General features: G+C 37.4%; 1 long non-coding RNA gene across 1 annotated transcript; it reads right to left on the bottom strand.

Annotated features, from left to right (window-relative positions):
* Positions 1 to 2084: 2084 nt before the first annotated feature.
* Positions 2085 to 3265, bottom strand: LOC118003199. Its single transcript, XR_004677287.1, has 2 exons — positions 2572 to 3265; positions 2085 to 2488 (listed from the first exon to the last, which is right to left on the bottom strand). It is a non-coding gene; the product is annotated as an uncharacterized LOC118003199 (long non-coding RNA).
* Positions 3266 to 5808: the final 2543 nt, after the last annotated feature.

Below are 5808 nucleotides of genomic sequence, written 5' to 3'. Positions count from 1 at the left end.
GAAAGAAAGAAAGAAAGAAAGAAAGAAAGAAAGAAAGAAAGAAAGAAGCGAGGGGAGGGAGGAAGGGAGAGAAACAGAAAGAAAGAGAAAGAAAGAAGGATGCTAAGAGAATAAATCTTAAGTCTTCTTACCACCACCACAACAAAAAAATAGTAATTATATGAGGTGATGAATATATTAACCAATCTTATTGTGGTAATCACTTCACAATATATACACGTAAGAAATAATCGTGTTGGGGCGCCTGGGTGGCTCAGTTGGTTAAGCGACTGCCTTCGGCTCAGGTCATGATCCTGGAGTCCCTGGATCGAGTCCCGCATCGGGCTCCCTGCTCAGCAAGGAGACTGCTTCTCCCTCTAACCCTCCCCCCTCTCATGTACTCTCTCTCTCTCATTCTCGCTCTCTCAAATAAATAAATAAATCTTTAAAAAAAAAAAAGAAATAATCGTGTTGTATACCTTTAAATAACTGTACACAGTTAAATATGAATTGTATCTCAATAAAGCTGGATAAAAAGTATTGCTGTGTTAATATATTTCTATTTTCAGGTTGGAGAGGTTGCCACAACAATATTCTGTATTTTCAAAACTGTATATACTCATAAATATTTCAATATGGGTTTTTAAAAAATAAGGACTCCTTTTTAACATAACCATAATACTATTATCACAACCAAGAATATTAGTTCCTTAATACCATAGATATTCAGAGTTCAAATTTCCCTTATTGTCTCATAAAGCTGTTGTTTCTTTTTTTTAAACAATCTGTTTAAATCAGGATCCAAATAAATTGGGTTGATATGTCTTTCACTTTTTTTTTCATTTTCTTTTTTTATTTTATTATGTTATGTTAATCACCATACATTACATCATTAGTTTTTGGTGTAGTGTTCCATGATTCATTGTTTGCATATAATATCCAGTGCTCCATTCAATATGTGCCCTCTTTAATACCCATCACCAGGCTAACCCATCCCCCCAACCCCCTCCCCTCTACAACCCTCAGTTTGTTTCTCAGAGTCCATAGCCTCTCATGGTTCGTCTCCCCCTCCGATTTCTCCCCCTTCATTTTTCCCTTCCTACTATCTTCTTTCTTTTAACATATAATGTATTATTTGTTTCAGAGGTACAGGTCTGTGATTCAACAGTCTTACACAATTCACAGCACATACCCTCCCCAGTGTCCATCACCCAGCCACCTCATCCCTTCCACACCCCCACCACTCCAGCAACCCTCAGTTTGTTTCCTGAGATTAAGAATTCCACATATCAGTGAGATCATATGATACATGTCTTTCTCTGATTGACTTATTTCGCTCAGCATAATACCCACCAGTTCCATCCACGTCGTTACAAATGGCAAGATTTCATTCCTTTTGATGGTGCATAATTCAGTAGCTTCCTTGTTCCTCTCTTTCTCTCCCTGGCATAAATTTATTTAAAAAAAACCCAAAACACAAAAACAGGCCATTTTCCTGTAGATTTCCCACAGACTATATTTTGCAAATTGATCCCTGTGGTGATATTCAAGTATTTTTCTATCCTCTGTATTTTCTGTAATTGGTAGTTCAATCCAGAACCTTGATCAAATCAATCAGCACCTGTCTTTCTTTTTGTGCTATTTGCAGCCACTAATGATTATCATCTGAGCTCACTGGGTCATCAATTCATTAGGGGTTTTAAGGTGTGTGGAGGGGTGGTGTGGATCCCGATACCACCAAGCAATTCTCCAACATTAGCTGGATGTCCTACAATTCAATTCAATTCTGATACTACCTACCCAGAGATAGCATCAGATTCCAAAGGTTAAGGGCTCAGTCCCATTGCACTGTCTTCCACTTCCAATGCCAATCACAAACCGACGTTGTTACCTGTGCTTCAGACCCACTGGCTACAGAGTGGAGGTACCCACAAACTCCTCCTCTATTCAATTAATTTCCTAGAGTGGCCTTCAGATGCCAGTCAAAAAATCTAGGTTGTTACCTGTACTTCTGTCATAACTGGTCATAGACCAAAAGCTCCCCATGAGCCCCTTCTTGGGTTCAACTAATTTGCTAGAAAAGCTCACAAAATTCAGGAAACCCATTTACTCACTAGATTATTAGTTTATTACAGAGAAACTAAAGGATACAAATCAACAGCCAGATGAAGACATACACAGGGTGAGGTCCCAAAGGAGCTTCTGTCTTCATGAAGTTCAGGACCCAACATGGTGGCACATGGAAGTGTTCTGGTTCCCCAGTCTGGGGAAGAAAAATTTATTCTCTTAGCATCTTTCTTTCTCTCTCTCTCTGTCTTCCTTCTTTCCTTCCTTCCTTCCTTCCTTCCTTCCTTCCTTCCTTCCTCTTGAGGTTTTATGAAGCCTTCGTTACAAGGGCATGATTGATTAAATAAGTGACTGTTGCTAATCGATTCAACCAGCCTTCCTTCCTTCCCAGAGTTCAGGGAGGTGAGAAAGTTTCAACCCTCTGTTCACATGGTTGGTTCTCCTGGCAACCAGCCCCCATCCCTAGGTGGGGTCAAAAAGTCACCTCATTACCAAAACAAGTAACATCTTTAACAGTCTCATCACTTAGAAAATTCCAAGGGTTTTAGGAGTTCTACACCAGAAATGGGGTGAAGACCATTATACATATTTCTTTTTGTAAATCACAATGTCACAGGATTGCAAAGTGATGATATTCTAATTTTATCATTCTTCATCTATTTTATTTCTTTAAAAGATTTTATTTTTAAGCAATCTCTACACCCAACATGGGGCTTGAACTCACAACCCTGAGATCAAGAGTCACATGCTCTACCGACTGAGCCAGCCAGGTGCCCCTATCATTTTTCATTTATGAGTTGAAATACTTCTACACTGAGTAACTTTTCCTCATCAACTATTTGGTTATTCTGAGGTACAGTTTACATTGCAAAGGCAGGACAAATGCTTGATTGTTTCAATTACCAGTTTTTAAAATAAGTTGGTTCCCTAGCACTTCCCAAAGGTGATTAATGAGTTGTTTTTTTAATATTATTATAAATTCATGGATTTAAGCATATATGATTTGCTTCAGCCTATTGTACTTACTATTATTGATAACCAAATCATCCCAACTTTGGCCAGTGGGACATCACTGAATTCTGACTCAGCTCCAGTAGTCTTTGATAGCTTCTTTTATTTCTGATATGACAAGAAGTTCCAAGTTCATTTTGAACATTTCCTACTCCAAATGTGATATTAGCCATTTCTTCAAGGATTTCTGGTTCCTTTTATGACTCTATTATTTATTATTTTTTATTTAAAATTTTTTTTAATTGAGGTAAAATTGACATACATTATATTAGTTTATCCTAGGCCAAAAAACAAGTCTTAATAAATTTAAGAAGGTATCAAACAATGTTTCCAGCCACAACATTCTTTTTTTTTTTTTTTTAAGATTTTATTTATTTATTTAAGAGAGAGAGACAGCAAGAGCAGGAACACAAGCAGGGGCAGAGGGAGAGGGAGAAGCAGACTCTCTGCTGAGCAGGAAGCCCGACACAGGACTCGATCCCAGGACCCTGGGATCATGACCTGAGCTGAAGGCAGACGCTTAACGACTGAGCCACCCAGGCGCCCCTCCAACCACAATATTCTGAAACTAAAAATCAAACAAGAAGAAAACTGGAAACTCACAAGTGTGTGGAGATGAAACAACATGCTACTGAACAACCAGTGAGTCAAAGAAAGAAATCAAAAGACAAAAAAAAAAACCATGAGACAAATGAAAATGGAAACACAACATACCAAAATTTATGGGATGTAGCAAAGCAGTCGTAAGAGGGAAGTTCATAGAAATAAATGTGTATTGCAAGAAACAAAGAAAATCTCAAATAAATAATGTAACCTCCTATCTCAAAGAACTAGGGAAAAAAATGACAAAGCCCAAAGTTAGTGAAAGGAAGGCAATAACAAAGATCAGAGCAGAAATAAATAAAATAGAGACTAAAAAGACAATAGAAAAGATCAATGAAACTAAGAGCTGGTTCTTTGAAAAGCTAAACAAAACTGACAAACCTTAGGGTGCCTGGCTGGCTCAGTAGGTGGAGCATGCAACTCTTGATCTTGGGGTTGTGAGTTCGAGCCCCATGTTGAGTATAGAGATTACTTAAAAATAAAAACTTTAAAAAAACCCAAAAAACTAACAAACCTTTAGCCAGACTCACAAAGATAAAGAGAGGAGTCAAACAAAATCAGAAATGAAAGAAGAGACATTACAACTGATAACACAGAACTACAAAGGATCATAAGATACTACTGTGAACAGGGGTGCCTGGGTGCCTCAGCTGGTTAAGCGTCTGCCTTCAGCACAGGTCATGATCTCAGGGTCCTGGGATCAAGCCCCACATTGGGCTCCCTGCTTAGTAGGGAGCCTGCTTCTCCCTCTGCCCTTCCCCACCTCTCATGCTTGTTCTCTCTCTCATTCTCTGTCCCTCTCTCTCAAATAAATAAAATCTTTAAAAAAAGAGATTACTATGAACAATTATATGCCAACAAATTTGACAACCTTGAAGATAAGATAAATTCCTAGAAACATACAAACTACTAAGACTGAATCATGAAGAAACAGAAAATGTGAACAGAATAATTACTAGTAAGGAGATTGAATGTGTAAATAAAAAACCTTCCAGGGGTGCCTGGCTGACTCAGTTGGAGGAGTATGTGACTCCTAATCTCCCGGTGGTGAGTTTGAGCCCCACATGGGGTGTAGAGATTACCTAAATAAACAAAACTTAAAAACAAACAAAATCTTCCAACAAATAAAAGTTCAGGACCCAACAGCTTCACTGGTGAATTCTACCAAACATTCAAAGAATTAATACCAATCCTTCTTAAACTTCCAAAAAATAGAAGAGGGAAAAATCCCAAACTCATTTTACTAAGCCAGCATTATCCTAATACCAAAACCCAGGCAAGAATGCCAAATTACAAGCCAATATCTCTGATGAATATACATTCAAAAACCCTCAACAAAATATTAGCAAACCAAATTTAACAATATATTAAAAGGATCATACCCCATGATCAAATGGGATTTATTCCAGGGATGCAAGGATGGTTCAACATCTGCAAATCAATCAATGATTAAAATCATATGATCATCTCAGTTGATGCAGGAAAAGCATTTGATGAAATTCAACATCAATTTATGATAAAAAGTCTCAACATAATATAGAAAGGTATAGAAGGAATGCACCTCAACATAATAAAGGGCATAAATGACAAGCCCACAGATTACATCATATTCAATAATAAAAAGCTAAAAACTTTTCCTCTAAGATAGAGAACAAGGAAAGGATGTTCACTTTTGTCACTTCCACTCAGCATGGTTTTGGAAGTCATAGCCATAGCAATTAGGCAGGAAAAAGAAATAAAATGCATCCAAATTGGAAAGGAAGAAGTAAAACTGTCACTACTTGCAGATGACATATTATATATAAAAAACACTAAAGAGGGGCACCTGGGTGGCTCAGCGTCTGCCTTCAGCTCAGGGCATGATCCCCAGGTCCTTGGGATCGAGCCCCTCATCAGGATCCCTGCTCAGTGAGGAGCCTGTTTCTCCCTTTCCTTCTGCTGCCTGTGCTTTCTCTTGCTTTCTGTTAAATAAAGGAATAAAATCTAAAAAAAAAAAAAAAAAAGAAAGAAAAAAGAAAAAGAAAAGAAAACCTTAAAGATTCTACAAAAAAAAACTATTAGAATAAAAAAATTCAGTAATGTTGCAGAATATAAAATCAATTTACAAAAACCTGTTGCATTTCTAAACATTAATAATGAACTATCAGA

This window comes from Mirounga leonina, unplaced genomic scaffold (genome assembly GCF_011800145.1).
Source record: "Mirounga leonina isolate KUSES-001 unplaced genomic scaffold, KU_Mleo_1.0 Mir_91, whole genome shotgun sequence".
In the NCBI taxonomy this organism is placed as follows: Eukaryota; Metazoa; Chordata; class Mammalia; order Carnivora; family Phocidae; genus Mirounga; species Mirounga leonina.
The sequence above is the reverse complement of the archived record's forward strand: the minus strand, read 5'-3'. Positions and strand labels throughout refer to the sequence as shown.